We start from the raw sequence: 12,320 nt of genomic DNA, 5'->3' as shown, positions 1-12,320 counted from the left end.
TGAGCCTATTAGTTCGTTGCCCTGCCATAACATTTTTAAGGCATAGGAATGCATACGTGCTAATTATGAGTTCTAAGCATGCACAAGGTGAAAAAAAAAAACCGTTAGGCTTGCCAACATTTTAGGGACTAACAACGCACACATAGTTATTAATATACCGCATACGGGGTACTTAGATAGAGTTTTATTTTCCCGAGAGCCTCAACGACCTCAAAAGAATTTTTTGAGGTCATTGAAGGCCTCACTGCAACTGTGTTTGTACTTCTATCATTGTTTTATACATAGAAGTAACCGAATTTTTTATTTTTGCATGATTTTGAATGATTGAATTGTTTTGTTTTTTTTTAAACAAAAGAGGCAAGCCACTGATATATATATACAAAAACTGATTCAAGAGCTTAATAGGGAAAGAATTAGGAAGAAAACCCTATATCCTTGCTCAGATACAATAAAAAAGATAAAGGGGCTATGAGAAGAAGCCGCCCAAATCCAAAGAGATAGATAACATCTGCCTGTAGAATGAGCCGCTTAGGGGCCAAAATTGGAATAACAGGTCGAGACTGGACCAGAGGAAATCATGCAAACTAACCCCCACAACCGATTGTCGTGCAAACTAAGAAGCAGGAACTAGTTGTCGGAACATTGAAGAGCTTCGACGACTAGTTTCTGGTTATGTTGTATCAGTACTTTGATACCGGTCTATTGACTTCATGATCGATTAATAAAAAAGAAAAGGCTCCAATACTGGTGCTAGCCGTTAAGCGAAGAGGATGACTCCTCTACCAATCCTAGTATATCAGTGGAAATAAAACCAAGAGCCAACACTAGAGAGCAAGGGGTAGTCAAAATTTTTTGGGTCATACCGGTTGCCATAAGATTTTCCACCCATCCAAAAGGAGCATATTCTAATTAGCAAAAAACAAAGTCAGAATAATTTTACTCAACCATGGTGGCATCTTCCTAGGGCTGAATTACAGGGGCATCGAAGGTGGGCATAGATGGGGTAGTCCATCCAATGGATTCATCCTGTACCGGTACGTTGAGGTCTGGAACCCTATCTGTAGCCCGACCCCTTTCAACAGATTGCAAAATTGGCATGCAGGGGTCAACATTGTCTATTTCCAGGATCTCCATTAGAGCCCCAACTTTAATTTTGACTCTATGCACAATGTGGTCGTCCAATTGTCTGTCGAATTGATGCACGTTGTTCTTCACATGACAGAAGTTTTCCCGTTTGAGGGCATGTTTAATTCGGTCATAGAGTTCCATGTAAGCATGGATAGATTGAATAAAGTGGCGTGGGAAGAGGCCCCCAAGGAGAGCCAACCCTTGCCATAGATTATATTTTTCCAGGGCTTCATGGAGCGAGGCTGGAGCAAGCACATTTTGTTTCACCAACTTGAAGAACACTAATTCAAGTAGAGGGATATATTGCAAGAGATCCAAAGCATTTGACAGAAAGGAACTGAGAAGTTGGTAGGGATATAGAATCCTTTTGGCTTGAGGGGATACCATCTCCTCACTGATGAAGTCTTTGACAACTCTTCTCAATTGCGGATTGTGTAGAAGAAAAATTTGGGCGAGGTCCCTGTCATTGATGTGTCCATGAAAAGCCATCAAAGGTTCTGAAATTTGCACTGAAATCCAGTCGCTCCATGGCATATACTCCCAGTGTATTTGATTGCATCCTCCGCAAGAGTCGTTCTCCATATTATGGAGCACTGAGATAATTTAAGAATTTAAAATTTTTGAAAAAATTCCGTTGAGAGTTGTGTGTATATGAGCACGCTGGATCCATTTATAAACAAAAATTACCATCTCAAGATGCAATAAATGATCGGACTTTAGGATCGTGTTTGTGATTCTTGCATTAATTTTGTGCCCATAATGTAGTCGAGGGGGTGTGTGAGAGGCCTAAATATGTTTTGCCCCATGTGAAGTGACGTTATGGAAATTACCAGGTAAATCGCTTTAAATTTCCAACCATGCCATCTACAAAATGCATTTAAAAGCATAAATGTAAGTGTCCTATCAGCCTTCTTGTTTACAAGCACCGGTTGAATGCTTACATGCGAGTATTTACTAGGAAGTAGCTTGTGACAAGAGTGTTGTACTTTCCTTCTATACTAAATCGAGCAATTTAGGAAAAGAAGACAATTTAGTAGGAGTTGTGACCGACTCCACTGAAATTCCAATGCAACCCATATTTTCTAACATGTCAGCAACGGAATTTCCCTCTCTTAATGTGTGACTAACAATGTAGTCTGGGAAAGTGTTCAGAAGATCCAAGGTGTGCTTCGAAACGTAAGATAACTGCTAGGTCTTGGATCTTCTGGAGGTGATGGAGTTGATAATAACTAATGAGTCACCTTCTATGTGTATATTAGAGAAGCCACACTTCCTTGCTAACACCAGACCGGCTAGTAAGGCATTTGCCTCCACCAAGTTATTCATACCTAGAGGGATGGATGAAGCTTGGAAGGCACACATTTTGCCAAATTGATCTCGAATGCAAACTCTGATTCTTGACTTCCCTGGGTTTCCATAGGAAGAGCCATCGAAGTTGATCTTAAAGAAATTAGGTGCTGGGGGTACCCATTTTATGGATGACTTGTCTCTCACATGAATTGAGGACTAGTTCGGGGGAATCCCTATCGGCAAAATAATACCGTGCCAAATTTTTGCAATTACCTTATCCCACCGGGTAAATGACTGGATGTCCTTGGAATCAGTGAGAGAAGAATTAATGATTTATGTAGTTGAATTTTCCAATTTGATCAAAACTTGATCTAGAGATGAGGGTGTTTTCCTGAAGATTCTTTTATTCCTCTCCCACCAAATGGCCCAAATAATGTGAGCAGGAGCACATTTCCAAATACCTGAGAAGGTTGATGTAGAAAATAAAAGAGGCCAAGAGTTAAACATATCCCACAGTGATTTCAAAAAGGGCAACATAACTTGGAGTTTATTCATGATGAAGAACCAACATTGGGAGGCAAAGGAGCAGTGTAGAAATAAATGGTCAACTGATTCTTCCTCTAAGTCACAAAATACAAAATTGAGAGCTTGTGTAATGCCTAGTTTTACTAATCTCTCTGCAGTTAGGATCCTTTTGTTCAGAGTTAGCCACGCAAAACACCCTACTTTTGGTAAAAAAATGTCATTCCAATAGAAAGAGTATGCCCGACTACTTACCTTGCTGCTGCAACCCTGCTGTAGGGCATTGTAACCTTCTTTAATTGAATATTGCCCTGATTTTGAAGTTGCCCAAAATAACACATCATCTCTGTTAGACAGGATAATTGTCCTATTCAATAAAATATTAGCCAATGAGGAAGATTTCTCAGTGGATATTGGGAGAAGAGTGGGATCTTTCTAGATTATTTTCCCTAAAAAAATTCCTACAACAGACACATAGTCACTCAATTTTGTACCCCAATGAGTTATAGCTATGTTCATAATATCTTCCATGTTAAAAAAATGAGAAATAGGAGGATGCCCACACCATGAGTCTGTCCAGAAGTTAGCACTGAGACCATTGTTGATTTCCCATGAAACATACTTGGATATTAGATTCCTTGAATCCATCATGAAGTTCCAAATAGCAGACCCCTTTAGAGGGTCTAAAATTGTCAACACTCTTGATGGTTGAGTGTTGTCCAAATATTTAGCTTGCATAATCTGGCACCATTTGGAGACAGGGTTAGTGTACATTTTCCAAATCAGTTTCCCTCCAAAGACCTTGTTGTGATGCTTCAAATTGTGAAGTCCCACTCCCCCTTGGGATTTTTGGCATGAGATATTTTTTAGAGAGGTTAAGGGGATTTTCCTTTCATTTGTCATATTAATATTCCATAGGAAATCTCTAACGAGTTTCTGCAATTGTTGGATGATGGATGAGGGAGCTTTGAGGACAGACATGTAATAGTTCGGTATTATTGTTAGCACTGACTTGATAAGAAGGAGTCTTCCTGATAGTGAAAGCCAACTTACTTTCCAAGCTGAGATTCGCGCCTGAATTCTACCAATGACAACAGACCAATAAGACGGTTTGTTTGATCCCATGAAGAAAGGGATGCCAAGGTAGGAGGATGGAAATTGGTCCATTGAGAAGCCCAAGGTCTTGCATATTCTTATTGACAAGATTGAAGGTGTGTTGAATCCCAAATATCTATTGATGATGTATCCAAATCTATATAATGTAATTCTGAATCAGAAAGAGCAAGACCAATAATAGCTTTGGCTTTATCATCTCTATTCTCCCACTCTAATAATTTAGATGCATCTGTAGGTTTTCTTCTCCTCGTAGATTAAATAAAGAGAGAACTAAAATCAATTTACATACACAAAGATTGTTTGGATTGTCAGAACATAGACACAAATATTGTTTGTTGTTCTCTCACTTCATTTTCACAGGCACATAAACATATGCACAACTTTAGATACTCATTGCATATTCATAGACATTTAGGGAGATTGCTCTAATACCAGTTGTTACAAAAAATACACAGACTATTCCTTTATTCCAATATCAAATATTACATTTAATATGTATTTTAATATTTATTTTATAAAGTGGTGGAGACAACAGAAAGCGGGTAAATAGTTTAACTATGCAAAAACTACCTCTCTAACTGTCTATCCTAATCAATATAATACATTTACTAACAATGTAATACATTTACTTACAGTCCAAAGGAACAAGGATGATTATGATGAAGCCTTTGGTAAGATAGAATTGCTCACATTTTAGAAGGTTTGACAGAATCTTCAGCAAGACAACCATATTTCAAAATAATAGAAATATTTTCTAGCCCTAATCAAGAACTTATTGAGTGAAGATGGCAAAGATCTGACAAGATTTTCTATTTTCTATTTTGCTTTTTCATAGATTAATATCAAGAATCTAGAAATATGTTTGCAAGAGAATTGAGGCAAATTATAGTTTTAAAAGAGGAAACACCTCTTAATATAAAGGTCTCCTATGATTACAATTGTACATGGTGAAATGATGTATATGTTTCCATTGTACTAGACATATGAAAAATATTTTCACAAATATTAATATCTTTTAGTTCATCTGCCAATTAATTTAATACTACAAATTTGATATAAATTAAGGTTAATTTTGTTGACTATTTGACTACACATCTTGTTGCATAGAAAACACTCTGCCCATATTAATTGATAATTTTTTAATGCTTATTTAATATCAACTTAGTTTAATGAGTCAAAATAACATTTTTTTTTATTGTAATAATAAATTAAGTATATCTTGTAAATCATTTGAATGAATATCTAGTTGTTTAATTGATGCAAACAATATCTAGAAAAAACTTTGATTATAGTCCTCAACATAGGTTTTGGTTTACCCGGGTTTAACATCATGATCATATCCATGACTATGATTATGTGACCTAACCTTTAGTAACCTTTTTAAATATTTACTTTGAAATTGAAAACAAAATTAATGATTCTATAGACCTCATTAATAGTTAATAGGGTTGCTTGTACAAGTAGACCACTTGCTTGCCTAAAGTAAAGGCATTATATTTTCTAATCTACTTCATGATTAGTTGGGTAAAATTTCTTCGTTGAAAGATATTTATAAGCATGCCCCACTATATGTTGCCATTTCTTCTTCTTGTCACATCAAGAAAGATATCTCTCTTACAATAGAAAAGCATGTTCACTCATCTTCAAATGAGAATGAGAAAATGATATTTTATGTATTTCAGTCACTTTACAGACACTAAAATACACCTCCATTTTCTAGATCCAAGTGTCGAATATTTCTACATTAAATTTACCTTCAAAGGTCTTAATATCTACTTTGGTTTCAACTTTAAATGGACTAGTCTCAATTCTTATCTCAAGCTCTCTTTCTTCCCAAATGCAATCATTTATACTTTTTTCCTAAGTGACTCTTACTACCTTGTGCATGTATTTTTTCCAAACAATCCATAGTATCATCCTCTTTTGCCATCGTCACTGCTCCCACTCCCCATATAAATTTACTATTTATTGCTGCATAAAATTTCCAAATCAATGATTTTATTGGTAGTCGTAAATTGGATATTTTAAAGCCAAACCAATGTAGATTATAAAAACGCAAAAAATGTAGCTAGATCCAAGAGTAAACACAAAATAAGAAATCTTTTGACACAAAGACAAAGAAAACACTTTATTTGATTTTAGTGGAAGATCACCATTTTACAAGCATTACAATTGACAGTCATTTATAGAGGTTGTAGCCTCTAGGAATAAATATTTCACTCCTATATTAGGTTGATTACATTCCATGCATTCATTGTGCATTATTCAAACTTAATCAACCTATATTTTGGTTGATTACATTCTATGCAATCATTGTGCATTATTCAAACATAATTATTCAAACTTAATTAACTTATACTTCTAAAAATAAATAAAAATATACTAAATCTTAACTAATAGTTAAATAAACTGCACGTGATGTATGGCATGCATACTGGATGATGATCTCCCAATGGTATGCAAACTAGTGTTAGTGATTTGCATGGTAGTAAACTGATTTGGACAATCACTTCAACATCAATTACCAACATAATCCTCTCGATGCTAAGACTCACAATATGATCTTGAAGATTTGACAAACTAGATCTTAGGAGCTCATTGTGCAACATTTCCATCTAACTAGTTTATCGCATTCATGAGAGATCACAAAGCCCTCCCTTCCTTTAGCTATCATAGAGAAGGCTCATGACACTTCAATGTACCAATTGTAGCAAACAATTATCGACTACTTGATTAGAACTTCTTCTATTCACATGCAAACACTTTGCTTTATACAACCTTTTAAATATATTTGTTATCTTTTACCAACAAGATCCATCAATCCAACCATAATCAATTTGCATACAAACTTTTGCAGATTGTCCATTTCTCTCTCGATTCCAACATTATTTTTCACTATGACTGTTCAACCTACAAGTTGAAAAAGGGTGAAGATCCCAACAATTCTCTACTTTATGTCCTTCCCTATGGAAGTGCGAACATTGTATTCTTTGAACTGATTTGCATGAGCCTATAGAACTGGCAATATCAAATATGTCTTTCTTACCATATTCAAGACCTTCATATGTTGGCGTCATAATTGGCTGAATGAGCTCTTGAAATAACTTTTAGTAATCATCCATATCACCTGATTACTCAAGGGAACAAAATAAATCTTTTGTGTCACATGAGACACCACAAATTGATCTCTTTGATTTCAACAACTCATTTCTTTTCCTAACAATTTTTACTTATTTTTGACATCTTCAATCTCCTTCTTGACTTCATTAAACAACTTTAATTTTCCTTATAATTATTTATTTTTCTTTAATATTATCCATTTCTTTGTCAAGCTTCTCAATTTCAAACAAATACTCACATATTTATTTTGCAAACTCCTTTAAATTTGCTACCAACTGTGACTTACATTTCTTAATTTCCATCAATTCTTCTTTTAAAAGATCTTTCTCACAAATTAAATTTGCATTTTCTTTTTTCACCTTTTTACCAATCTTGCCCATTTAAATAAATAATTTAAACTCATTTTGTTTACTTAATTTAACTACAACTGTTTATCTTCCTTCGGTAGCAATCTATTCTTTCTTCCAGCAATACAAATCTCTGTGATGTTCAACAACAATCTTCAATGACTTTTGAGTGACACAAATTTTCCTAAGGCGTGCTCTCAAAACAGAAACATGCAGCAAACAAAGATCAAGAAAATGCAATAGCAAATATAAAATTGTTTACACAGACCAAAAAAAAACTTTATTCAACTTTCAGAATGGGTTATGATGGAAGTCTCTGCTCCATACAACAACTTTGATTCTCCTTCAAGTCATGCAAATCGGCCAAAGTGTCTATAACTCTCCTTCTCAAAGCACACCAATTATTTTGGTTCACAGAAAGACAATGATATAACTCTAATCTCCTTCAAGAAGCTCAATCTTGCTTCAGTGAACAATGGAATCTTTGTTTTTGTTTTTTACATCCATCTCATAATCTCCTTTTCTCTAAAATATTCTTAGCGGCCTCAACTACTCTGAAAATTTCTTTCAATTTTCTCTTTTTCTTATTCTCACGTTCTTGTCTTTGAATTATTTGCATGTCCTAGTCTTTGAGCTCTGATATCATATGCAGATTATTATAACACAGACAATGCTGCTACATTAGAGAATAAACTCAAAACAAGAAATCTTTTGACACAAATACAAAGAAAACACTTTATTTGATTTTAATGGAAGATCACTTACATCTTGCGGCCATTTTTCAAGCATTACAATCGACAATCTTTTATAGAGATTGCAACCTCTAGAAATAAATAGTTCACTCTTATATTTAGGTTGATTACATTCTATAAATTCGTTGTGCATTATTCAAACAACTCAATTAACTTAGAGTTCTAAAAAATAAAAATTAATAAATGTAAACTAAATCTTAACTAACACTTTAATAAAAGTGCACATGATGTATGGCATGCGTACTGGATGACTATCTCCCAATGGTATTGAAACTAGTGTTAACAATTTCCATGGTAGTAAACTGAGTTGGACGATTACTTCAGCATCAGCTACCAACAACCACCATGCCGTGCTTCATCGTTGTTTTACTTTTGGGGCATTTTTAAATAGTTTTTTATTTAGCATGTTATGAAGGACCATTCTCCCATTTGTTTTGGATTGAATGGGTCTAGTTGACGACCAACCATCATACAAACCAAATTTATTTAAATATTAATCATCATTGTCACCGGTTCATTATTTGTCAAATCAAGAGGGTGCACAACTTGGCTCAACAATCCAATTGGTGATCATTCAAATTTTAAATACTATTATAGTGATGGTATTTTGTGTCAAGTAATGTACACTAGGTCAAGAATAAAAGCATATGACCAAGACATTCCAAGAGTTCAAAGGTTATTACAAATTTTTCCTTGACAAACCACACATATGAATCTTACCAATGAGATGTAGTTTTAGCACAATAAAATTCTTAATGAGGCAAAGACAATAAAAAAGTAGGTTGCCTATGATATTGCCCTAAAACAAGGTTTAAACAACTATTCAGAGAGAGTCTATTACAGAACATATTGTTCTATATTGCCTTACATCACAACATTTTCTGCTTTATCTATAAAATATTGAATGTCTTTTGAAATTTTATATCGAACTTGGATTTTAAATAGTAAGTACAATGTGTTAAATTTAAGCTTCATATATTAGATTGTTATAATTAATGAGCATGTTTTCCTACTAGGATTTACAATAATAATACTAGAAATGTCAATGTCCTTAATATATTATGCTTTCATTCAAGTCTCACTACAATAGTATTTTCTTATTTTGTTTCCATTGCATGATTCTCTTTGCATTTCCAAAGGCTATGTGTTTTATTTTGATAAGGTCTGCTTTAAGTTTGAGACAATTCAATGATTTACCTATTCTTACTTGTTTACTGCAATCTATTTGAGTTCCTTTGTTTTAACATTTGATGGTGAACTGACAATGTTGTAAGATTATTAGTTCCTTGCAGGTTTAATTTAACATTTGATTTTGTACCGATAATGTTTTAAGATAGTTAGTTCTCTGAACAATCTATTTTAATTTTTTTTTGTTTTTGATTAAGGAAAAAACAAGTTTTGAAGGGACCCAAAACCCTTTACAACAAGTTTTGAAGGGACTTGAAACCCTCGGATTTTACATAGATCTGAAACCCAAAACAAAAAGATGCCAAAAGATACATCGTAGATAAACAACAACCCAAGCTCAACCTAGCAACAAAGAGAAATCAATGAAAAACTAGTTGAAAAAGAAGAAGGTCAAAGCCCACCATACGAAAAAACAAGGGTTTTAACAAGGCTCCCTTGACCTTCAACAAATACAAAGGGTTTTTCTAGGCACCCATAACCTGCACATTGAGTTTGAGCAATAATCCCTGCACATCGAGTTTGAGAAATGATCCTGAAACCATAATCACCAGATTCTCGATTATAAGCATATAAGAACAATCTGAGACCAAAGGATTTTGAAAGGCTCCCCAAACCTTCATATTGGGTTTTGAATTGGCTCCCAAAACCAATTGGTTGAACCAACATATTGGGTTTTGACTTGGCTCCCAAAACCAACAAGTTGAACCAAGGGTTTTTCCAGGCACCCATAACCTTAAACTTTGTAAGCAAAGATTCCAATGTCATAACTGCCAGATCTATGAAGAGAAGCATTCAATAATAATTTGGAATCAGGGGTTTTGTAAGTCTCCCCAAACCTTCAAGTTGGGTTTTGAAATGGCTCCCAAAACCATCAAGTTGAAGCTAGCAGAGACCATCCACCTGAAAGTCAGCAACTTTCCAGCACATCTCCTCACCACCTCAATAGGACAAGGACCCACCTCAATAGGAACTAAAAAGACCCAGACAACTTCCTAAAAAGGCCCAACACCATTCAACCCTACCTCATCCAATGGAACAGGAGAAAAACCACACCAATTTGTAGGACTATTAGGTTTTAGAAAGGCTCCCAGAACCTTACACATGGGAAGAGGCAAAAACCAGTCAAACTCCAAGCAGACAATCTCCACCAAAGTGTCCACCTCCATAAGAGAAAAAAGACAGAGACCCATCAACTGAGATATGAAAATAGATGGAATACCAACCTCAAAAAGAAAGGCAACAAAAACCCCCAAAGAACTCCATCCAACTTTATCCAATCGACCACTCTCCCCCTCAAAAGAAGAGTGATTCGCCTCTATAGAACATGCTAGGAAAAAAAGTGAGATGAAGTCAAGAAACACAACAAAGATCCTCTTGAGAAGGATAGGAACAGAGAAGCACCTAGTCCAAACCCCTTTAGAAAAGAAGCAAGAACAACAACCTTCAAGAGGAAATTGAAAAGAACAAAATGGGAGGGCCAAATAAATCCCTCCACACAAAACAAAGGACACTTTTAATTTTTTTTGTTATGTTTGACTACATTTGTGTATTGTTTATTATCCCAATGAAAGAATATGGACTTAGAAATTATATGAAATTAGATTTGCAATGGCAGGTCTAACGCATGCTGCAACAATTAATTTTGATATTTTGCTCACTGAACCAGACCTTAATCTTATCATTAGTGCTATCATTATCAGTTCTTACATTTTAAAGATCCTATTCACATGTTAATTTAATAAATGAAGCTTAAATTTTAAATAGTAAATACAATGTGTTAAATTTGCAATGGCATTTTATTTGACAATCATATTTCATCAATAAAAGTTATAAAGTAGAAGATAACAGAAGATAATCACATAAGCAAGACAACATCTAGATACCATTGAAGAAAAAGACTTTTTTATGTTGTTTTATTTTTGTTGCTAAAAACAAATTTAGCCCATTGAGCATGGCATGATTAACTAAGACAATTGAGAGACCTATGGAAACCAAGTTGTCCCCATGACATTGTTGAGCAAGGGTACATCCCCATAAACCTCCTCAGAGACTTTTCAATATCTTCATATTTTTAGGACTCAGATTTGAGGTCTTTCAATAGTCATTTTAGAATCAAAATTCTTTCACTAAAACCATTTTTTATTTATTTTCAATAGTCAAGTTTAGATTTGAAGTTTCTAACCTACGACTTACAAGATAAATTTTAAATTTTCCAAAATTATTCTAAAGTCATCAGATTGGATTTGATTTAAATAAAACAACATTTACTTAGTTTTTCCAATTGCATTTTAGTAATCATCATTATGTAATGACATAAAAATTTGCAAAAGTATTTGGCAAGCAACACAGGTTAAACCTAAGACCCTGTAAAAAATTTCATTTATAGTTAGGTGGCTTCAGTTCTATCATTTCATTTTACTAGAGTCTAAAATTTCATTTTAGATAAGTGAGGTAATCTAATTAAAGCTATTTCTCAGAAAGAATATTTAAAGCTAGAAAGCAGAATTAGATTATGCTTATGAATAACAAAGATATGTGTGGACATATGTAAGAGAAGTCAAATCTAAGTCTAATTACTTTGTACTTGTCTTTCAAAATCCTCATAGCCTAAGAAAGGATTCATAAACATCCTTACTAGTCACTCAGGTGCTATTTTGAGATAATTCTAAAGGGTGAATATATGAAAGTGAGGAATTGTACCTGCTATTCCAAATAAATGAGGGTAGCATAGACATCACAACAAGATTGAAGAAATGTTGTTCAAAAAGGTGCAACAATCTGTTCCCTATTGAGGATGGGCATTTGGGATGGAGGGTGAGAGATGTGTTAGAAAGTTAAATTCATTTTAAAAGATTTG

This window comes from Cryptomeria japonica, chromosome 3, assembly GCF_030272615.1.
Source record: "Cryptomeria japonica chromosome 3, Sugi_1.0, whole genome shotgun sequence".
Lineage (NCBI taxonomy): Eukaryota > Viridiplantae > Streptophyta > Pinopsida > Cupressales > Cupressaceae > Cryptomeria > Cryptomeria japonica.
Note: the sequence above shows the minus strand (reverse complement) of the source record.